Below are 25518 nucleotides of genomic sequence, written 5' to 3' on the forward strand. Positions count from 1 at the left end.
GAGAAGGTGAAGTTGGAGTATGTATCTACAAAGGAACAAATAGCTGATATTTTCACTAAGCCTTTACCTGCAGATACATTTGTCTACTTTAGAGACAAGTTGGGGGTATCTATCCCTCTTGATGAGAACTAGATGCATTAAGTTGCATCAATCCGATGGGTTTCAGAGCTTTATCTTTCTATCCAGATTGGTGAGTTGGTGTTGCTCCTCTAGTGGAGTAGTTTGTTGATCTGGTTATGCATTTCAAGGGGGAGAGATTCATGTCTCTATTCTTGGGGAGAGAGTTTGGTTATCTATTTTATAGATTTGGCATTACTGTCAAAGGGGGAGAGAGATCATGTGAAAAATTACTTTATCTATCTTGATCTTAGGGGGAGTTTGCTGGAGATATCTTCTTTCTTTGCATTGACTGTTTTTCACATTCATATGTTGCCATCAATGCCAAAGGGAGAGATTGTTGGATATTATTGGTCATTTTTGCTGCTAGGTTATGTTGTTCTCATTGATGTCAACATATTCTCATGATTTACTTTGGTGATTGCAGATTGGGAAGATCTTTTGATCTGTTTTGTTGTGTTGGTTTGCTGATCACTATTTTGCAGAGTCTGGTATATCCTCCGGTATATTTCGGTGTGATAAGATCTGGTGCTAATAATTTGGGATATTGCTAATAATTTGGGATATTGCTTGGGATGGTATTTTGTATCTTCATTTCAGATGGTTCATGATTTGCTGCTCTACAAGTTATCTTTCTTCATGATAGCTGCTGATTGGTTGTGTTCTTGAGCTTTCAGACATTGGCCGATGAAGATTTGAAAAGTAGTGTTGGTGCAATTGTTCTAGATGATTCTTACATGCTTTTTGATGTTTATTAGTCATGTCCTTTTTTTTTTTTGCGATCCACATTGATCATTGTGTGATTTTCTGGTGGTTTCTATCAACCGATGATGATTTTTCGTGTTATGCGATTTTCCTAGTTGTGTAGTGTGTTGCGATTGATCTTGGCATGATTTTCGATGGAGTTGTGCGTTTGGAAATTTGAATTAGGACCATGTTATGCTATGTAAACCATTATATTGGTTTGGTGATCGATATTTGTATCATGTGATGTAATTTTGTAATTGAGGGTTGAGGGTTTAGCCAACCTTGCTATCAAGGTTGATGAATTGTACATATAGGTGATATAGTCATGTAATTTGGGTGTCGATGTCGTGTCTGCATTATCAGAGAGAGATTTGTGTGTGAACAAGTGATTTATCCTTTTTTGTTGAGTTTGAGGTGAGATTAGTGTTGTAGGGAAGACATTTATGCTTAACCAAAACTGTAATCGGGCATTTGGAGATGCTATTATTTTAATTCACTTCTTCCAGATTGTAGTCCAAATCTTATTGTAAGTCAGTGAGACTTCCCTGAGGGTTGTAGCCTTCCAAGCCATTATATTTGAGCAGTGAGCTCTAGGCAGTATACTTGAATGCATGTGCATTCTCCATTGTAACATTTTCACATACTACTGTAGAGTATCATCTTACTATGGGTAGGCTTCCACCGTGGTTTTTACCTTAACCAAAATTTTCATGTCAAAATCTTGGTGTTGTGTGTTGTGCTATTAATTTGCTTATCTATCTTATTACTGTAGTTTATCAGATCTATGTTTTGTTTGTTATTCTAGTGAAGACTGATTCACCCCCCTTCTTAGTATTCCTTCTTGGCTACTACTAACATCTATAACTAGAGGGGATACCCATTGACTATCAGAAATTGGGTATATAAATCCCACATCCATCAACTTTTGAATTTCTTCTTTAGCCATCTCTCTTAGTGTAGGATTGATTCTCCTTTGTGGTTGTCTCACTAGTTTGCTATCTTCTCTAATATAAATCCTATCTGTACACAAATTAGGATCCAAAACATTCATGTCATGGTAATCCCATACAAATGATTGCTTGTGAGATTTAAGAAATTCTATCAAAGACACATTTTGATCTTGAGTGAGCTTATTATTAATATTCAAACACTTGCTTGGTGATACTTCTATTTGTTTAGTCAATTCAATCATAGATGATTTAGTAAGATATGATATTTATACCTCATGCGACAGTAATGTATGAAATGAATCCTTGGCTGTAGGAAAGTTATCTGAACTAGGAGTAGGAAGGATTTACTGTAATGGACATGGAAAACTTGATGAACATTCATTTGGTTGGTTGATTGCTGCGTAATGATTCTGAAGGATGTTGGAGAGTATTTCATCTTTCTCTTAAAGCTACAAGAAGGGATCCTTATCTATCACCATAATTTGTGCAATTGAATTATCTTCATCTATTTCTTCCCCTATGTTAGGCCACACCAGTTGTGTCAAGTCAACTTGAGGTTTTGATAGGGGATAAAGTGTAAGCTTCGTAGTAGACATGCCATCTGAAATTATCATATCCCCTAACCTACATCCTATAAAAGCATCTACTGTAGCTAACCAAGGTCTGCCCAGAATAATGGGATATCCTCCTAGAGTTGCCTTTGAAGATAAGATCATAAAATCAATTGGGTATTCTCAAGAATCTAGGGTGACTACAAGGTCTTCCACCATACCATCAGGTCTAACAATATAATTGTCTGCTAGTTGTAGGATGGTAGGGGTAGGCCTTAGAGTAGTGATGTTTAGATGTTGCATGATATATTTTGTCATCACATTGATTGTTGCAACTAAATCAATTAGGGCATTTTGAACTTGGATTCCATTATTGATGATTCCAACTATAGAGCTACCAGGGTAAGAATACTTAGGAACAATCACCTTCCCAAGCATGATATCAACTAGTTGTCCTTGTACATGCACTATTTGTGGATATTTTTTTCTTTCTTCATGGTTTCTTTAAACAAGCCTCTTTGATTGCTTTGCTATAGATTGGGACATCTTTGATGGCTTGGAATAAAGTAATTTTGACACAAACATGTTTCAACTGATCTATGAGATCAAACATTTGTTCCTCCTTTTTCTTTGTTTCTATCTCAAGACTTTGAGAAAATGGAGGTGTTTCATCAAATTTTTGTGGCTGACTAGGTGGTACAAGTGGACTAGGCAAATTATCCCGCTCAACTTCTTTTGTAGGTAACTCAATTATTATTGGGGAAGAGGGTGTTGACAGAGTTGTCCCTGATTGGAGATGTATATCACTTATGCTTACATCATATGCATGATATTGATTTGGATCAACAGAATAAACAGGCTGTTTCTATGGTTTTCTGTTTGGATTAGGAATAGGTTGTGCATCGAGTAGGTCTAGGTGCACTAGCATTTGGGTTAGGAGGAGGCATTAGGGTTTGCTGCTGTTGAGGTTGTTGAGATGGATGTAAGTAACTAGTAGATTGATTTGGTCATTGCTATCCTCCCCTCAATTGGGATGTCTTCTGCCAATTCCCTTGAGGTGGTTTCCAACTCCCTTGAGGTTGTTGCCAATTCCCTTGATTTTGAGACCATGGAGATGGGGAATTTTGATAATTGGGTCATGCATTTTGATTATTCCAAGATTGTGAAGGAAAATTTTGATAGTTTTGTGGGTAAGAAGGCTACCACTGACTATTAGGATTATAAGAATTTGTATAAGGACCATTGAAAGATAGCGGGTCTTGTGGAATACCTTGTCTTGGAGACCATATCTGTCTTTGTGCAATGTATAAAATTTGATCTTCATCTCCTTCAATTGGCTTGAACTCTGGTGGAATTGGTTTGCTTTCAATATTAGCTACTATTTTGCACCGACAATCGTTTTTCTTTTGTCTACAATGAGGGCAATATTCTGCCAACATTGCCTCTGCCTCCTCATGCTTCTTTTTGACTTGATGTGTATTTGACTGAGTAGTCATATTATTTATGATGTCTTTCTTGAAATTCGATAGCAAATTAGGGATGTCCATCCTTGAGACTCCATTAGTGGAGGATCTACCCATACTAGGTTGGTAACCTCTTCCTTTCTTAACAACCGCTCTATAGTGGTTTTGACATATTTTCTTGATGTCATCCCAAGGGACTTGAGTTATATCTCCTCCTCCCATTAGGTCCAAAGCTTCTGTAAAACTCTCGTTGATTCCTTTGAGGAAGAGTAGCTTTTGAGATTCTTGACCGAGTGCATGATATGAGGATTTTTGTAGATAGAATAAGAATCTTGAAATGTAGTCCTCCAAACTCTCATCTTCCTTTTGCTGCATTCGAAAGATGTCATCTTCCCTCATATTACCACTTCTAAAATACTATTTATATTTCTCAATAAATTTTGTTTTCATAACATCCCAACTATTTACAACATCTCTTCCTAAACTCATGAACCATCTTAATGTTGCTTCTTTCAGAGTGGTAGGAAACAATTTAAGCCTATGAGCATCTGTGGTGTAGTCATATCTTTTACAGAGGATATCAAATTCAAACAGGAAAAGTATTTGGGTCCTCTGTTACTAGACCATAGAATTTAGGGAGAATTGAAACAAGGAAATTTTTGAGATTATTGATATCATTTTGATCAGTGATAGGGAATTAAAAAGTGGTTTGGTTATTTTGATTTTGTGCAGGGCTATCCTTGGTGGATGAAGTATTAAAGAAAATGGGTTCTCAAAAGGATTTTGGTCAACTGGGTCTTCAGGATTGTTAAAAGTGGCAAATATATCAGCTAAAGGATTTATGTCTTGGTCTCTTCCTTCTTCTAGCTGATTAAAGGCTTCTTCTAAGTAATTATCAGGATAAGGGTTAGTAGGAAGAAATATCCCTATACCATCCCTTCTATGCATGTAGTGTTTAACTCAGAGATAGCAATAGATCATTACTCTATGAAAGTGAAAACTGTATGTAAAACCAACTCTGACACTATTGGAAATAAAATACAACTACAAATGACTACAAAAGGTTCCCTAGTTTGACACCATCTTCGACAATGACACCAAATTTTTTTCTCTCTCTTAATGGTTCTAATAACTAGAGTCTAAGGCCATGACTTAGGGATTTTACATCCATACTAAGTAGTTATATGATCACCATGAAAGTTCATTTCTCTAAGTAGTTATATGATCACCATGAAAGTTCATTTCTCTGTCAACCTGGGGTGTATACTTGAAATGGGTCAGCAAGGTATATGCACTAAAGTCCTCATTGTAGTCATTCTACTAAGAAGAAAATGTTTCTGAAAGTAAATAACTGAAATGCTTGAATAGAAACTACCTTGAATTTAGAAAAACAAGAACTTAGTCCATAGCAAGTAGGCAGGAAAAATACTCCATCTGCCTTGGCTACAGGAACAGTCACAGGATGATTTCCAATGGTTGTAGGAACAGTCAACCGCCAGGACAACAAACCAAATACTGAAGGAAAATAACTACTGAATATAAAAGATGGAATCCTTACTAAGTGGCCCCCCTTAGCAAGTCTTCACAAAACTCAACTAAGTGCTACAAACTGGAATATTATCTTATTAATTTGAAAACACTTGTTACATCATAGTATTTGCTGAAAAAATGTTCTGCAATAAAAGACTAAAAATCACAATAGCTGATGTTCTCCATCCCTAAGAAGGGATATCTGAACTTTTTATAATAAAGAAACTCCTAACTAACTCTAACTATTGGCAGGTCCACTCCCAGAAAATTAGGAGGATTCCATTTATTACAACATAAGAAAGAGGACAAAGAGTTACACTCCAAATAGGAAAAAGTCAAGCTGTTTCAACTACAGAGGAAATCTAGCATAACTATCCCTCCTAGATTTATTCTCCTACAAACATGAATACCAAAGTTTCATAATTACACTCTCTGAGATGTAGATAACCGACTATTGACTCCTTCAATACTCATCTTGTTGAGGCTTTGTCTTCAATCAACTAACTAGCATTAACTTCCACATTGTGAATCTATGACCTTTTCATGTTCCTCATTAACTCCCACATCATATCATTAGCGTGTACGAAATAAAGGTATATCTATTCCATATTAGAATAACATTTATCTAGCTACATGCAAGATTAATATGGATAAATCACATAGCATGGCCACTTCATCATTAATCACAATTTTAACCAAAAAGGAATATATATATATATATATATATATATATATATATATATATATATATATATATATGGGTAAGTTCATTCCATTTTGTCAAGTTCATAAAAACATAATAGGACCATCATTTAACAGAGTTTTTAGGACTTAGATATTATCTATACCTTTGTCAAAACCTAGTAAAAGTATAGAAAAGATAGACAAAATTCACCCATTATTTGAGCTCATCAGAGGGAAGGGGAGAGAGAGAAGTAGAGGGAGAGTAGGAGAGGAGGGAGGGAGGGAGAGAGAGAGAGAGAGGTAGGTAGAAAGAAAGAGGGAGAGTGGGAGGGATAGAGAGTGGGAGAAAGAGGAAATGAAGGAGGGATAGAGGGAGGGAGGGAGAGGTAGGCAGAGGGATGGGGGGATGAAGGGAGAGATAGAGATACATATCATTATATATTATAATACAATATCATATCTAATATAATATAATATAATTATATATTGATATTAAATACTGATATTATGAATTAGTCTTATATATATATAAAATTTTGATATATAGTCAACAAAAGAAAAAGAAAATTGCAAGAAACAAATATCCATTTATAAAAGCAACAAATAGATATCCATTAAAACGAATATCAAATAAAAAATAGATATGTTATTAATAGATATCCATCTTTTTGAAATTTTTTGCTACCATGATTTTTGCCTCAAGATTGCTTTGGGATTTGGATTGGGGGTGTCAAACCTAAAAAGTCAACTAGACAAATGTATTTACAAGTTTTCCTTGTATTTTTAAACCTCACCCTTCAAGATGATGTCTTTTTTTGTTCAAGATTGATGTAACAAAAAGTGTTTATTTAAGAAATTATCAACTTTATACCAATATAAGATATTCTTTATTTTGAATTTAATAGATAATTATTATTGATTTTCTACATGCACTATGTCTAAATCTTTGTGATTGATAGGATGATTGAAAAACATTTATAACTTTCAAATAGTTTCACATTTTTTGAATTTGAAAGATATGTCACACTCTATGCTTCAAAAACTATAAGTTTTTTTTTTTTTGAATTTCATAAATATTTGACCAAGCTAGGGTTGCCAAACAATTAGTTATAATATTTTTAATTAGTTGGACTGATAAAAAACTTAGAATTAATTATTTACTTGCAAAACAATTACAAAAAAATATGCATCACATTTGAGCATGTTTCCTATACTTATATTTAAAGTTTTGAATTTTCTTTTTGCTTGTACTTAGGTTGCTTAGACATAGACATGCTTTTTTTTTCATGAAATTTACAAATTTTCACCAAATAGATTTACTTTTTTCTAAAAAATAACTAGTATATGATAAATTATATTCAATTTGATACAAATTCTATTTCTACTTATTTTCCAAATTATGTTAATAACATATTCAATTTTTTTTATGTGAAGTTGCCTAACTCTATTTTTCTGAATTTTCATTGCCACTTATGAGGCTAGTTTGGCCCCTTATGCATTTCTTTCCCACTCCACCCCCAACACCTCCCCCTTAATTGCAACTTAAAGAGTAGATTATTATGAAAAATTACAAAATTATTATGATGGGTCCTGGCTACAAAACCATTTTAGGTACCTATGTATAATACAAATGATTTTAGGTACCTATGTATGCAAATGAAATATCTCACAAATAAAGAAAGGAGAAAACCCATTGGGACTATGGAGGACTCAATGATATCCCTAAGGACAACATCCATCATGAAATTACAATCAATGATCCCCCCATATGAAAAAAAGAGACAAGATATCCTCCCATAATGAAGAAATTCTAATACAAATGAAGAATGCGTAAAAACAAAAGATGATCTAGTTCCCACAAGAAACACATCTTCCCTTAGAAAGAAGCAAGTACATAGGATGATGAAGAATCCACTCCATGTCCAACTGAAAGGAGGAAGTCTCCAAATGTGTGTCCTTGAAAACTAATGTAGTGTCCCTCCTTGATTCATCTTTTTATTTTATACATCGATAGACTTATTTTGACTTATTCTTGGTATTTTGATGGTTACTTATGACATTATCTATACCTCAGATGCTTATTGATGATTATATAAATTTTATATGACATATGGTACTTGATGATTTATATGGATGATGGTACATTCTAGACTATCTTGATGGATGGGTTTATATTTGATGATCTATATGCATTGATACTCATATATGGATTATATTGCTTCTGATATTGTGATGATATCTAAATGGTACTAACCCCTACTACATGATTATGATTGTATGAGATGAGTTGATGTTGTGATTGTATGATTGTCCTACTACTTTATTCGTGATAAGAGATGATATCATACCACTCGTCATGAGCATGTTATGATGTTGCAATTCTCTTTCACTTTATTGATCATTTATGATGTATATGTTATCGCATATGTTGTGTTGTGGTTATTGTTGGTTGCAATATTGTAGGTACAAGATATTGAATCCACCTAGTCTCACAAGTCTGAGCGTGTCTTATCCCAATGACAAGTTGATGAGAGATGAAATGAGTTTCCTTCTTCACACTCTAGGTTTAAGTTGTCAAGCTTGCCAGTTGTGTCATGACTTGAGTTGTCTTATAACGGTATGTGGTATGTGGTTGGACCCTTGTCAAGATGCCTTGTGTAGTATGATTATTTATTAGATTAACAATTAATTTATTATATAGTTTATTAAGTAATCAGATTAATTTAATGTGTGATTATTATTTGGAGATTTGTTATTTATTTTTATTTATCTGGCGATTTAGTATTTGCGATTTGAGGTTTAATATTTATTTAATTATCCATTTAATTATTTATTTAATTGAGCCTTTGATTTAATTAGATTTATTGTTATTTAATTAATATTGCTTGATTTATTTATATTATATAGTTTGGTGGCTTTAATAATTATTTGGGTGCATAAATTATTATGCCCATGGTTTATTTTATTCAGTTGGGCCTTTTGATTTATTGATTTATTATTTAATCTTTTTACCCTCCTTGGTTATTTAATTTATTATTTATTCTACCTACCCCATTTTGCTATTGGTTAACATATTTTGGGGGAAGTAAATTATATTATTTATGGGATGGTAAGTAAGAAATACTATTTCTCGAAACATTTTGACTGGTCGGTCTTTGGCTATAGTTTTGTGTTTAATTTTTTTTATAAATATTCTTTCTTGTGTTAGCCCCGGGGTTGGCATTTTTGGAGATTATTTAGCATACTTTGAAGATTTTTGTTAGCTTAATTTTGGCTTTGGTTTTGCTGGATTTTGGATTTGGAATTGGCTTCTTTGAATTTCTTTGCCATCACATCTATATTCCAGGTTGGTAGTATTTCTATTTCTTGCATTTCATTTCTAAAAAAGATTGTTTGTCCAATGCCTGCAAAAGATTTTTTTTGGGTGTGCTGGGAATAATTATATTGAATATAAGTTATAATATATAGTTCGAGGGAGAAATTTATGTATATAAATATATGTATGTGAAATATGTTTGCTAGACTATTGTCGTGTATGGTTTTATTCTGTATTCCTTGTGCATTTCTGAGTACAACAATCTTGCTCTGGTAGTCTTGGTGTTATCTTGTCTGATTATGGATTAATATTTGGCATCGAGAATTCGCTATTGGGTATTTGCCATCAGGTATTCGCCGTTAGGTATTTGGCGTCGGGTATTTGCCATTGGGTATTTTTCATCGGGTATTTTTTGGATATTCGCCATCAGGTGTTTGCTGTCGAGTATTTGTTGTTAGGTATTTGCCATCGTGTGTTTGCCGTTGGGTATTTGCTGTCGGGTATTTTCCATCGAGTATTTGCTATCAGGTATTTTCTGTTGGGTGTTTACCATCGGGTATTTGTCGTTAGGTATTTGTTGTTGGGTACATTACAGTGGTGTCAAAGCTACACTGGTTATTATAAGCTTTGGATCAGTCGGCATATGTGCTAAAACTCTTAACAAATGCACTATCAAAATGTGCAAAAGCGCCAGTGTGTACTGTCTCCTATGTTTTGGTCATTGAGTTAATTTGAGTTGATTTTTTCGAATTGATTTTATACTAGAGGCTATACCTTGAGGTTTTTGAGTTTTCCTGAGTTGCTGTTGTGGTCAGTATTGAGTTAATGAGCATTTGATTGTATTTTTATGTGCTTGCAAGAGGTGATTGCCTTGCCATTGTTATTCGATTCTTGCATGCAACTCCAGCAAGATGGCACATACCTTGTTGTAGGGAGTTATTTGTGTTAGCTCTAGCGAGATGAGAAATGCCTCACTGTAGAGGATTGCACTAAATTATGGTTTGTGTCTAGATTTGTATTATTTATGAATGAGCCTCTTGGTTTATGTTGCATTTAGCATTATGCTTTTGTGGCTTGGTTCATATTTGCATAGTCTTTGTGATTGTTAATGTGGTTGTATGTATAAGATCATGGATTTGAGCCTCATTGAGTTGTTATTAATTATATTTTACCCTAAGGTCTTGGTCCATGGTTAGGGAGAGTGGGATCTCCTGTGTAGACCGAGGTCATGAGCAAAAGGTTGCTAAGAGGTTCCTTGTAAGGATGCTTAGAGTCTAGACTACTAGGAACCACATTGAGGGTATTCCTTAATTTACAAGTGATATCCATAATAAATTAATTAGTTGGTTGGGTAATTAGGATTCACCTAATCAAGATAATGAAATTGGTTTTGATACCCCACCTCATAGCCCTTGAGTGGAGACCTAAGATGAGCTTGGAAAGACCATGGAGACGATAAACCAAACTCCTTGGATTTTCTCATAGGTTGAGATGATTCCACATATCTATCAGGGGAGCGGGTGGAGATCCCAATTTTATATTTGTATCCCTTCTTTGTAAGGGTAGCATGTGGTGATGACACTCTCCCCTACATGTGTCCTTGATCCTTATGCCATGGTTTTTTTTATGCCTTTGGAAATTTATTATTTTGATTTAGCCTCATGATGTGATTTTAGCTTATTGATTATTTGGCTGTTTTTCAATTGTGGTTATTATGTTATATCCCTTGGTTGTAGGTGTCAGCCTAGGTCTAGAGTACGAGTTGGAACCTTGTGTCATCTCCTAGCATGGTGGGTGGTTCCTTATTGGTTTCACATGGTCGAGTGGTTTGATGCCTTCTTCCATTGGGATGTCCTTCATTGGATGATAGTGTGGATGGATGTGGATTTCATATCTCTTCACTATATGTATGGATTCATGGAGCTGATTCCTATGTATCTTGTTACCTTGTATGCATATATAATGGGACTTTATGTAGTTGAGGTTATGGTCTTTGTAATGGATTAAGATGATGTAATCATTGTATTATATATGTTGTAATAGGATGCCTATTATGTATAAGTTAGAGATTGGAATTTATAATGGAATAAGAATTGTCATTGGATAGATTTATGTGTATTTTATAATTAATAATGAGAATGTGAGATGATCTTGTATGCTATGGGATATATGTGATCTTAATTGGAAAATAAGTAGTTCCTTGTTGTATTTGTTTCTTGAATATGGCAATGTATGGATATCTTGTTAGAATGTGAGGTTATTCTTAAGGTAGGAAATGAACTAGACATACATTAGATGATGCTTATTAGGAAAAAGGTTGATATAATTATGGATTATGAAGAAACAGGAATTAGGAATATTTGGATTTGGTGTTTTAAAATGAACCTAGAAGTTAAGAATAATTGGGAAATATGAAATGTATGTTAACTGATAGAATCTAGATGTTGTTATGATGGTTTGAGTTTGAGTTAATTAAGTAATGACATTGGAATACCCTAGGGAATGATGTTAGTTGATGAGATGTTAATGAAATGATGTCAATTCTACTTGCATAATATGATCTTATGTTTATGTTTAATGGCTCATGTGCATATGAGTATATGGTTAGTTAAATTGCATATGTGTATTAAATTTTTTTATCTCTATTTGTATGTTAGTTGAGTATATTTCTCTAGAGTATTTTGTTGAAAATTACAACTAAGCAGGAGTCTCCAAGTTTAAATAAGCCACAACATAATCATAGTCAAACTCAACCAAGAAGCATGACCAATCAATAAAATGAGGAAGCTCTTGATGTCATTGTCTAAAGACAACGAAGGTGGGATAATAATTGCACTGAAACTATGATAAAAAAGGTGTGAAATACCCTCAATTATTTCTCCCAAATATTTAGTATGAGACTATACAAACGAGTCTGATATCCCTATCAAATACTCACCCCACAAAGAAATATTTGTAACACTATGATCATCCTATTAAAGAGAAATACTAAAAGATAAAGATCTAGGTGGAGTAGAAATCTCAACAATAGTTTTTACAATACCAAGATTCAAGTGACAAAACTTATCCTCACAAATATGATTCACCCTTGATGAAAGTGTGTGAATATCAGTCAAAGGAATTATATCATCATTAAGAGTAAAATAAGAAAGGGAATACAAATGAGATGAATGATCAAACATCCATGTATCAATGATCTCTCTAGCCTCTACGTCCCTATTATAAACATAATTATGAGTGAATTCAATTGATTTACCTTGTCAACTATTAGCAATATGATAAATAGAAAGAAGATCAGATGACAAGGACAAAACAAAAATTTTATCATTAAAAGTTCCTTCTCCCATGTCAATAGAACCTTTCCCACAAACCTCCATGTATGTATTGTTACCCATCAACTTATTGGGTGAATTACAAGTCTCAAAAGAAGAGAACACATCCTTAGAAGATTCCATATGATTGGATGCTCTTGAATCAAGCCCATGTTCAGGATTGTAGAGGCCATGAGTGCTTTAACTTTCATTTTGTCAAAACCATGTGAAAATCCTATGGTTCTTGATTGTATTGTTGTTGATTGTTGCCCCAAAATACTGCTTAGTCTAATCCACAAAATGTTAATCCATTATTTCTAATATACAAATGTGTATTCAATGCCAACCCGTGTAGAAGGATAGTGCACATAGTCTGGTAGATGCGAGGAATGATGTTTCGTGTGTTAATGCATTTAAAGCCTTTAATTTTGATGGCCAATGTTAATGCATTTAAAGCCTTGGTCTTGTTTGTGGCTGTCACTTTTTTTTTCTTGCTCAAAGCTGCAAATGCAGGTTGGTTTTGGTCAGTGCAGAATGGAAGCGAATTTCACATTCTTGACTGACAAGAAATTGGTACCATTTTTGGGCAAGATAACATATAGGAGGATGAAAGGTATTTTCCTTTTCAAAGACCAATGTCTATATGAAGCAATTAAAATGCTTCTTGGGGAAAATTCCATCCATGTGAGTCACTGATATCAGACTAACATGGTAGTGTACTCTTTGATTGCTGCTTGGGGGTTACAATTTGAGGAAGAGGTGGAGAAGGTGAAGAGGGATCTGAGAACTTTGATTGATTCAGACTACCTATTGAATTGGGATGATTTTTGTGAATGAGCAATTCTGAGCGTGGGCATTAGGGCCTCTGCAGGCCAGGATGTACAGGGTGTGCCATTACCTTTTATCCGATGGCAAGAGGATGGCTTGAAGGATCGTTGCAGGGACTTGGCTCGTCATGGGTGGGAAGCATTCAAAACCTTTGCTAATTTGATGAGGATGAAGGAGATTTTGTGGGCTTTGCATGAGGTGGTGAGAGTGGAGGTGGGTTGGGAGATGCGACCAAGGCAGAGGACGACACAAGCAATGAAGTACCTCTCTGACTTCAACAATGATCTAGCGCACAAGCCACTTATGGGTTAATTGTTGTGCTTGGTTTGGATTGTAGTTTTTTTGGTTTGGCTCCTACTTTGATAAAATTTTGTCTTTCATGTTTGGGACTTAGTCCCAAACTCGATAAATTTGAACTGGTGTCATGGACACTAATTTGTATATTTGGGTTTGTGTATATGGGGTTTTTTTGTATGCCATGAAGGTTTCTGCATCTGATCTAAATAGGTGGTTTTGTAGAAGTGTTTTTTGGGTGGTAGGGCTGACTGGTGGTTTAATGAAACCACTTTTCTTTGGTTCAAATGTACTCATTTTCTTATTAAATAATATAAATACCAATTATCGATTAAAAAAAGCATATGTTATATCAAAAAAAATACTTCTCCTACAATAGAAAGTTAATTAAAAACAATATTGTAACAAATATGAGCTCAAATATTTAAAACTTTAACAAGATGGCAAGTTTGAATGTAATTTCTAAATATGGGGAAAAATCACTTATAGTCATTGTCCCTTGGTTGACTTTCCCTTTCTGAGTGCCCTCAACTCTCGGTCTAGCTTTCCTCCTGCCAAATGGTTCCTCGTCTTCCTCCTCAACTCAATGGCCTTCCGAAACTCATCCAATGAAGTCTCACAACTCTCCAATCAGGGGCTGGATGCAGTGGTTCTTGGCGCAAACTATCCAGTTAGGGCTCAGTGCAGTATGTTATGTCGTGCTCTTGCGCGCGAGGTCGAAATTTGAAATACATAGTTTATATATATGCTATGTGAACATATAGTTTATATACAAAATATATATGCTATGTCAACATATAGTTTATTTTATTTTCTACAAAATATAATTTTGTATGGTGGCTTTCTGAGCTTATATAGTTGGCTTTCTCTTTCTTTATAATTATTGATGATTTATATCCTATGATATGATTGAATATTATGTACAGTCCTAGTGATTTTTAAAAAGGCTTATGATATGTGATGTTTAATCATGATGGATGTTTAAGAATTAGTGATTGAAATACTTATCCTTGTGCATAACAAGTTTTCTTCTATCCTACAATTCATTGATTGTTGATTTATAACACTCATTACAACTAACATGGATATGAATTATGATGTGGGTGTGAGAACGGATTATTGAATATGAAGGAATGGTTTAGGAAAGCACTCCTTAATCCAAATGAGTCATTTTATTGTCATGGAATGTGTTAAGACACTTTGAAAATATATTCAATCTAGTTAATATTGACACATCTAAAGCATGCCAAAGGAACTTTAGAGAAATGCTATGACATAAAGAAGATTTTTTAGGTGATGTCAAGTCTTGATCTATGAGGGTAGGAAAACATAGATGCATTGGTAAAAAATGTTCCATTCAACTTGAGAATAATTGTTTATTTGATCATTGTTGTTGAAGTTCATTAATGAAAGACATGAAGGATAAAACAGTTAAATATGCATCAATTACAAAGCTTGCTTAATACATGAACATGAGTTTACTATATGTGGGGAAAAATGTGGCCCCCATGAGGGTCGAGCCCAACATGTAGTAACAAAACAAAACAAAATCTATGAATTCCACTAAGAGGCATCCCTTAACTCTTAATTTCATAGGTGGGTTTATCCTCCAATATAGTGCCATTGGTTAGCTTATCATGTGAACTTGCACTATAAGTAGGATTACCATACACTTTCATAAAATGCATGTGTGGTTTCAAAAAGGATGTTTATACGTTCTTGTGAATTTGAAAGAAAGGCATGTTTTGACTTTTCCAATAGGTGTTAGGGGCTAATTTGACTTGGCTTTAGCATTAGAGTGACAAACCTTGTGGTTTAGGTGTTGGAACCCTATTTTTCAAACAAAGTTTAGTCTTTCTGAAATAATAAGTTAACTCCTCTGGTCTTGTCATCATCAGGCTTTTGTATTCAACCAAAAAGAGAAATTCTTCTCTAAGACTCCGCTCATAATTTTCTAAGTTGTCTACAAACATTGGATTGAAAAGAATGGTTTATTTGAACATTGCTCTTGAAGTTCATTAATGAAAGGCATGAATGATAAAAAATTAAATATGCATGAATTACAGAGTTTTCTTAATACACGAACATGAGTTTTCTATATGTGGGAAAAAATGTGGCTCCCATGAGGGTCAAGCCCAACATGTAGTAACAAAACAAAACAAAATCTATGAATTCATTTCAAAAAGTCAAGGAAGAAACACATTATACTCCTCCTTATATGAAATACTCAGTATCAACAAGACTCATGAAATGCTACAATGAAAAATAATGTTTCAGAGTAGCTAATAACAATGACACAGTAAGTATGACCTTCTTCGAAAGGGATACTTGTACTGAAAAGGGATTTCATATCGACATATAATCACATTTGATATACCAAAAATACAAGTTTTGGTGTATTGTATCCATTCTACCAAATATAAAATTTCTTTGCCGAAAGCACATCCTACAATGAAGAGAAGATATATCAGGGTAAGTCATGTAGGTCATACCAACAATATAAGGTGTTTTTTCTTCCCACCAAATGTTTTTCAGAAAAGTACTTGAAGTCTCTTAAATCCTACTTTTCTTTACGCTACCTCAGTAGCATCAACAGTTGATATTTGAAGTTTTAAGCTTGGTGCCTAGAATATGAAATTGAGATCTTAAGTAACCTAGAGCTGATTGGGTGACTTCCCGAATTGCATGCAACCACCATTAGTAAAGTATACATGGTAAGTGAATGTCTTGTCGAGTATAGATCATAATTGGTGAAGATTGTGGTTTGGCAAGGAAGGATAGATAAGATCATGGTATAATTGCTTGATCTAGAATAAGGCTGAACATAATGAGTAAAAGCCTGTATGAGTCTTCTGAAGTTTATAGATGGCAGATATGGAGGGATTTGAAAGAAAAAAAACACAATTCACAATTTACATGATGGAGTAGTTGTAGGACTATTTTTGGAATCCTCTTTTTTCTATAAAATCAACAAATTTGTTCATTAACAAGAAAACACAATGAGTCTTATTTCCCGAAGAAGTCTGCTAGCCTTGCCTGAGATGAAGCAACAAAGTTGCACTTTTGTGCTGTTCTCATTTTACCATACTGGTTGGAGAGAGTGCCATTAGGCTGCTAGATAATCACGAGGATCTTGGAAAGGATATGAATAATTATGGGGATCTTGGAAGGTCTTCTTAGTCATGAGGATCCTTTCAAGGATTGTCCATTTTTTCCCCTACACTACCGAATCACTTAGATGGAGTGGAAGAGCGAATAAGAGGAGCAGCCAAGGAGGATGGATGGATCAGGTTTGCAAAAAGATGGATCCTATTGGTGCATGGAAGTAGTTCATAGGCTTTTTGAATGAGCTCTTCTTTCCACCCTGATTGCTACCAGTTCAGGGTAAAGGGCTCCTTCTCCAGGTCTGAGGGTGCTCAATTTTTCATCCCGCAGGGCACAAATTCAAAGCAGTTGGGATTTTTCATGGGATGAAGTGGTGAAATTCATGCCTCCATTTGGAAGCATCTGCAATGCGATGGTGACATGACTTAAAAGTAGCTAAGACTCCATCATAACAGTTTTTGGACATATTATCTTTTCTTGTTGGTTTTGTAGAAGTATTTTTTTCTTGTTATGGGCTAAATGATGAGATAATGAATCTGTTAGATGTAAACAACCTATAGCTTGTGAATTCCTTATAATATAAAAGGAATACCAAGGCTGTAAAGAAAAGGGAGAAAACATAAAATTGTTTTCACCTTAGCAAGTTGGGTAGTATAAGCTAGTTTTATCAGTGGTTGTAGAGTCTGCTTCAAAAGGGAGGAGTATGAATTAATCATTGTAAGGATTCAATTCAAAATGAAAGAAATTTTTCCATTTTCATATGCTTTGTCTCCTAAATTGTCTTTTTATAAATTCATGTGAACAAATGTGTTAAGGATGGATTTGTTTACTGTGATATTTGCATATCATTGTGTGATTTTTCTCTCAGGTTATTTTCAAGGAAAGTATTAAATTCTATGAGCAGGTTAAAATGGGTTTGGTGTACAATTTTTAGGATACTCAAGAATGGGTGGACATGATAGTACTTGTGACACATAGTCAGGGAAGACTTTCATTATCAGCCAATATAATGAGTTTCCTCAAAATATTATTGCTCCAGTAGCCATGAAAGAATGAATGATAGACAATATGTTTTTTGTAATACTACTTCCAATTTTGTCTCATGGATGTAATGTAAAATCCCCATATGTAATCCTCCTTTAGCATGTGTTATGGCTTCCTTTTTTGTCTTATGGAAGCAAGACTAAACTGATATGTATAGGTAATCCTGGAAGCTGTTTAGGCCTAGAATACTTGTTACTTTTTGTTGAAAATGTTAGAGAAAATTTGGCTGATAAGAGCCCCCCCTTTTTTTATACATTGTAAAACTTTTATTAAATATCATTATAAATATATACCAGGCTTCCAACATTAGGTACATTCTGTAAATAAAATATACTCATTTTTTAAGCTTCCTATCATAAAACTAGTGATTTTAAGCTCCAACATTAGGTATGTTACATAAACAAAATATAGATCATGAATTAATTATGTAATGGCATAAAGATTAAAAACATCATGAATTAATTATGTAACCATATAAGTCAAATATAATTCTATCAAGAAATCAATATCAAATAGATAATATAATCACACAACTCATACATTTCAATGCCATTGATTTTTTTCGTCATCTAACTCTTTGTCTGTATCATCCAATCTAGATTCGATGTTGTAAGGATTAAGGGTAGGGTTGGAATTACTATTAGGGTTGGGATCAAAATTATAATTAGGAATAGGGTAAAGATTTAGATTTGGTTAGGGCTAGGGTTAGGGTCAAGGTTAGGATTAAGGTTAATATTAGCATTAGCATTAGGATTTGGTTTAGGTTTATGATTATGTTTAGGGTTAGGTTTTAGGGATATCAAAGTAGTATTTCATAAACCAGTTGAAACCAACCTTATTAAACTCCCACATACCATAGTTTTGAATGGCAATTCACCCAAACTTGCATGATACAAAGAAGTTTAGTACTTTTAGCACTATCATGTAAAAGGTCATTCTATGTCCAAATGCATGAAACATAATAATTCTAGCCATATCTAATCAAACATAATGAGAGTTGTCTATCTTAGTGGGTCACATTGAGGAAACCAAGGTCAACACTAGTAAGTTGTCTATCTTATATGAATCAATATTAGTTTAGCAAATATGTCATTTTTTGATCCATCAAATGTACCTAATCAATACAATTCTAAGTTTAATCTAAACCCTAACATAACCATGTATGTCATTAAAAAAGGGATCATGAAATTTTTGTATCCCTGAAATTTCATAATGATGCTTAGTACCTCTCACATGTTAGTCATCACCAAGCTTTTGTATTTAAAAGGCTGAAAGGTTGAAGCTGCAAAAGTTTTCTTTCATCAAGCATAGAGCCCCACATCTCATCTCCATTATGCCCTAGATCCTGTGTAAAGCATGCATGATAAGACTCTAGCATAGTTATCTTTCTTGGAGCTTCTTTTATATTCATCTATCCATAGGGACATATTGGATCACGCCTTAATAGAAGCATAAGTCCCTAGTGATATTAATCTAGATCAATTTCAAGCCATAGTGGGTCAGCTATCCTCATCTTATCAACCTATGTTTAGTTTAGCAAATATGTCATTTTTGATCCATCAAATGCACCTAATCAATAGAATTCTAATTTTAATCTAAACCCTAACGTAACCATGTCTGTCATTAAAAAAGGGATCATGAAATTTTTGTAACCTTGAAATTTCATAATGATGCTTAGTACCCCTGGAATGTTAGTCATCACCAAGATTTTGTATTTAAAAGGGTGAAAGGTTGAAGCTACATAAGTTTTCTTTCATCTAGAATAGAGCCCCACATCTCATCTCCATTATGCCCTAGATCATGTGTAAAGCATGTCTGGTAAGACTCTAGCATAGTTATCTATCTTGGAGCTTCTTTTATATTTATCTATCCATAGGGACATATTTAATCACACCTTAATAGAATCATAAGTCCCTAGTGATATTAATCTAGATCAATTTCAAGCCATAGTGGGTCAACTATCCTCATCTTATCAACCTATGTTTAGTTTAGCAGATATGTCATTTTTTGATCCATCAAATGTACCTAATCAATACAATTCTAATTTTAATCTAAACCCCAATGTAACCATATCTATCATTAAAAAAGGGATCATGAAATTTCTGTAACCCTAAAATTTCATAATGATGCTTAGTACCCTTGGCATGTTAGTCATCACCAATATTCTGTATTTAAAAGGGTGAAACGTTGAAGCTACATAAGTTTTCTTTCATCTAGCATAGAGCCCCACATCTCATCTCCATTATGCCCTAGATCATGTGTAAATAATTCCTTATAAGACCCAAGGAAGATCAGTAAAATAACCATCATTAAGCAACACTTTATGCATATATTGGGATAGCTTACCCGATCTAACAGTTCAATGATAAAAATAAACATCATGATAGCATTATCAAACATGAGGTCTTAACACATATCATAATAACCAATAAAAGCAGAATGCCAATTCTTTGTGATTTTGATAGAACAAGCTCTTCTGATAACATTCCATCAGTTGAGTTACACTAAACACAACACTTGAGATGTCTATCGAAATGACTACCAAAGGTGAAGACGCATAATTTTGTAATGTCGATAGAGAAAACTATTCTGACATGTGTATTTTAGAATATGTTATGCCGATAAAAGTTTTATCCGAATAATATACAAGATTGAGATAGGACTAGAAGTCTATCCAGATGATGCAAGTTATCCCGATAAAAGAAAATAAGAGGAAATTTATTTGCAGTGACAAATTTGTCAAAATGGCACCAAAATTAGAGGCATCGACAACAAAGAGTTAAGCCAATGTCCCATGCACACAACACAATTCAAATTTTGAAAAGACTACTCCATTGATTAGCAGGTTGAAACATTTATTGTTGCACGAATGACATTCTCCGAGAATACATTCAAGAAAATTTTTGCACCAGAGTTGCAGACATTTAGGGACGAAATTGAAGTGGGTTGAGAAGAACAATAACAATGAACAAACAAGTATCTTGATAAATTCCTCTATGATTTCCTCAAGAAATTAGTTGAGTTGCCTGTAAAATGGAAAGTTCTAGTAATGTCAATAAGAGGCAGAGAGGGGAAACAAGTAAGGGTAAAGGGAAGAAGTAGAAAACTGATGAGGCGAAGATATAAACTCAGGTAGAGGAGAGAAAACTAAACTAGGACTCGTTAGACCAATTGCCTGGTTCTGTCCCTAATCCTAAGAGGTCCGCACAATGGAAACTAGAAGACAATTATAACAATGTGGGAGATGTGTATACAACTATCAAGGATTATGATTTGTTTTTGTTCCATTACTGTAGGCGTGACAGTCCTGAGCCGATTTGCAACCCGCGGAGATTAGGCTTGGGAAAACTAGTTGTTCCCAATGTTTTACATTAATGTGGATATAGTGAAATTGTTGGCACAAAACTATGACCCCAAGGAGAGGGAAATTTGTAGTGGAGATGGGAAGCCCTATTTTTATGTGTCAAGAGATGCAATTTTTGAAGTTTTTTATTTTCTTGGGATTTATGAACATCCCATTATTCTTGAGGATTTGTTGAAGGAACATCAAAGTTTAGACACCACCTATACAAGATGGAGGCTGCCTCTTCATATGATTAGTGTTGATGCACCATTGGAGGTAGAATAAGGACTTTACTTTCATGTGAATTTGTTCAAAAATTAGTTGAAGTATACCTATTACTCAATTGGCTAGGTCCTGGCGTTGGACACTCCAGATTTCATGAAGATTTAATCCATAGTCATTGAAGCAGATGGTCAGAGCTTGAATGCCAGAGAATTTGACTATGCTACATTTGTAGCAAGACCTTTTGATATAGGGCTCACTGCCATCAAGAAGGATTCTTCCAAAATCTACTTCCCCCATTATTCTCTGCTAATGCATATGGTGTTATTCTATGGTCAAGAGCTTGGTTTATGGCTCAAGGAGATGAGAATAAAGTAATTGGATGATGACAATCAACCTTTGCTAGTCCAATTATGGACTTCGATACCAGATTACAGATTTGTGAGATCTAGTTATATTCATTTTGAAGAGTTCTTTGTAAAAAGTTTATATAGGTTCTATGATCACCCGTGAAATTTTGCACTTTCAGAAGAAGTTAAGAAATTTATAAGGCCTGCAGACTTTAGGGGGCCTAAGATAGTTCAACATAATTGGGGTGACTGGTACTATTTTTTTGGTGCAACAATGATGAAAGTATGAATTTTAGAAATCTCCACTTCTACTACCCAAGACATTGCTTGACAAAGTTGCCTATTTGGAAATCAATAGGCACATGGGAGTTTCAAATCACATGCATTTGAGCTCACATGAAAAGAAAGCCTTTATGTCTGGAACTTTATTTGTTGGAGAATTCACTATTAATGGGAAAGAAGGTCAAGAGCTCACATGGCATAAACTAGCCCATTTCAACTTAAAGTTGGGAGCACCAAGGAGAGGCTTTGACCCTGAACGATATATTCATTCAACAAAAAATAAAAAAAAACTTGGTGAGTATGTGCACATCCCATATATAAGGGATGATTTGATAAGAAACATGGATAAGGAGGAAGACAAATTGGCCATTGAAAACCACAATAGAGAAATGGAGCTAAGGGCGAGAGAGGTGCAGACAATTGATGTATCATCTTCCAACGATGAGGGATCATCAGAAGGAGATTTTATTTTATTTGAGAAGCTCTCCAAGATGCTGATTGAAGAGAAAGTGTCCCCGGTTAGGGATCTAGATGAAGAAGTGCCCATAGAAGAGGATCCAAGGAAATTGGCTTGTAAGGATTTCATGTCTGATGATAGTTTTGTAAAGTCTTCTAAATTTAAGTCTTTCTTGTATAAAATTATAGTGTCATAAAATTACGACCCTTGCAATTGTTGAGCACATTAGGATCCTCACGCACGCGATTTGAATCCCTAAGCTAGATCGAAGACCAAAGTCTTTCTCAACACCTGGAAACTACATCTCTTTTGCCCTCCACACAACCCAAACTGCATCCTGTCCTAGAAAAAAGGGCAGGACAGGGGTGTGGCCCCCCTAGGATAGGGGCATGGTGCCCTTTTCCTCATAGGATAGGGGTGTGGTGCCCCTGTCCCCTACCCTATTTTAGGGAAGGACCCTTCAAATTATGCTTTGGTGGTTGTGCATTGAGCAAGAAAACTCCCCCAGTGTCAGCCTGTGACGGAATATCAGTCAATTAACCCTAATTGACAAGTATATAAGTCACATTTCCCCTCTCATTTGCATAAGTTCAAGAAGCAGAAAAGTTGGATGAGTAATAAGACAGATACATGAGATCACACATTCAAACATTCATTTCTAGCATTGATCATTCTTAAGTCTCCTTTCAAGGCTAGGTGTTGCATTCAAGTCAAGGATTCAACCATTGAAGAGGAGATTCATTCCAACATTCAACTTCATACAAGCAATTCTATCAACATTTCTATCACAACCTCCCTTGAGGTGATTTAGAGTTCAATCTTTCATTTACATTTATTTGCAAGTACTTTCTTTCATCATTTGGTTAATTCCAAAACTAGGGTTTGACCTGAAGGCAAACCCCCAATCCCTATAAACATTTCTATCACAACCTCCCTTGAGGTGATTTATAGTTCAGTATTTCATTTACATTTACTTGCAAGTACTTTCTTTCATCATTTGGTTATTTCCAAAACAGGGGTTTGACCTGAAGGCAAACCCCCAATCTCAACACCTTTCCCTCTCTTTTCTATGTGTAGGTTACATGTGTGCAGTTGTACTTTTTGATTCAAACTCCATTTGTAGAGGCAAAAAAACCCTTTTTGTTTCATGGATTTTTCGGAGGATCGTGTACACTCCCGCCACAATTTGAGCAAACTTTTCCCAAATTCGCAGGGCGGCTTCGTCTCGACATATTATTGGCAGATCCAGGTGCACAACTTCATCCTACGCTTCTATCTTGAGTCTTTGTCACTTTTTCACCTGGTCATAAGTACACAATTCAATCAATTCAAATCTCAACCTCAGAAGAGGGGATTCACTTACCATCGCTCAGAATTCAATCTCTTTCTCTAGAGGTTGAATTTAGTGTATTTTCCTCCCTCTTCAAATTTAATGTGTGAAAAGTGTTTGAAGGGGAATCTGAAGTGAAACTTTCATCTCTCCTCGGAGGGAAGAAAATCTTTCCTCTAGACCATCATTCATTCACCCTTTTCCAATATTACATTTTGGTGAACCTTGTTAGACAGTTCAAATAACCAGAGGACAACTAAGAGGGAGGGGAGGGGTGAATCAGTTGTCACCAGATTACCAGAACCTTAAGCATTTAAAACTTTACTACCGGAACACATAAGACAAATACCATAGTACATAAACCAATTACCAAAATAATAGATATACCAATTAAGCACAACCAACGATTAGATAATAGTTACCATCCACATGACACCAAGATTTATATGTGGAAAACCTAGTAAAGGGAAAAACCACAGTGGGAAGCCTACCCATAGTTAGATAATACTTCTGCAGTAAGTATGTGATTACAAATTGAGGGGCTTGCACTTGCAGGAAGGCCAACAGCCTAGAGCACACTGCTCACTACAAAAGGAGTCTCACTGACTACATAAGAAATCCATACTACAATCTGGAAGGAAGAATTAACTACAATAATAACATCTCCTATGTCTGAATACAGTTCTGGTTAATCTCAATACAGAGGTCTTAAACCTCTTGCATACACCCAACTTGATCACCTATGATGAACCAAATCCTCTGCATGAATGATTATTACATTATTTGCTTGCATACCCTGATCTACAATGAGATCATACACATATATATACAAACCCTAGACCTTAAACAATTAGGTCGGTCACCCAGACAATTAAACCTATTACATAATTATAAAAAATGTTGGCCTAAGGCCAAACAAATATTATCCTTCCCATAAGTCATCCCGGAAACACATTGAGAAGTCCCAACAACATGTTACATTAAGCCGGTCCATAACCTAGATAGCACCAGACCCAATTTAGGTCCACACATGCTAAATCAATGATCCCAATCAGTCAAGGTTTGAACATGATCACCATCAACATCCTAAATCTCTAATAGAAGCCACACCAACACCACTTATGCGTAATATCAAAATATCTTCAACAAAGCTCTGCCAGTGAAACCCTCACCGGATCAATAAACCAGAATTACTAGCATATAAGATAGCATCCGATCACCAAATCAATACCAACTGACTGAACATATATCTGAGTAGCATGAATAGAATATCTAAGCCAAATCCATAAGCCAAAGAATACTGGAGTATACCGGATCAACATGATCTTACCAACCAGAAACCAATCATCCTACTGGTAAACAACTAAAGCAACTAGTGTTAACATCAATGACAAAACATCAATGCAACACATAATCAATTCCTCCAAATTGTCAAGAATCTCCCCTTTGGCATTGATGGCAACACTAGATGTGAAAAACATCCAAGTGCCAAGAAATGCCAAACAAATCTCCTACACAAGAATATAGAAATGAAGTTTTGATCCATACTCTCCCTGTAGATGATATTATAGTTAAGTTCTGCAAATTTCTCTCC

The sequence above is a fragment of the Cryptomeria japonica genome, chromosome 2 (assembly GCF_030272615.1).
Source record: "Cryptomeria japonica chromosome 2, Sugi_1.0, whole genome shotgun sequence".
NCBI lineage: Eukaryota > Viridiplantae > Streptophyta > Pinopsida > Cupressales > Cupressaceae > Cryptomeria > Cryptomeria japonica.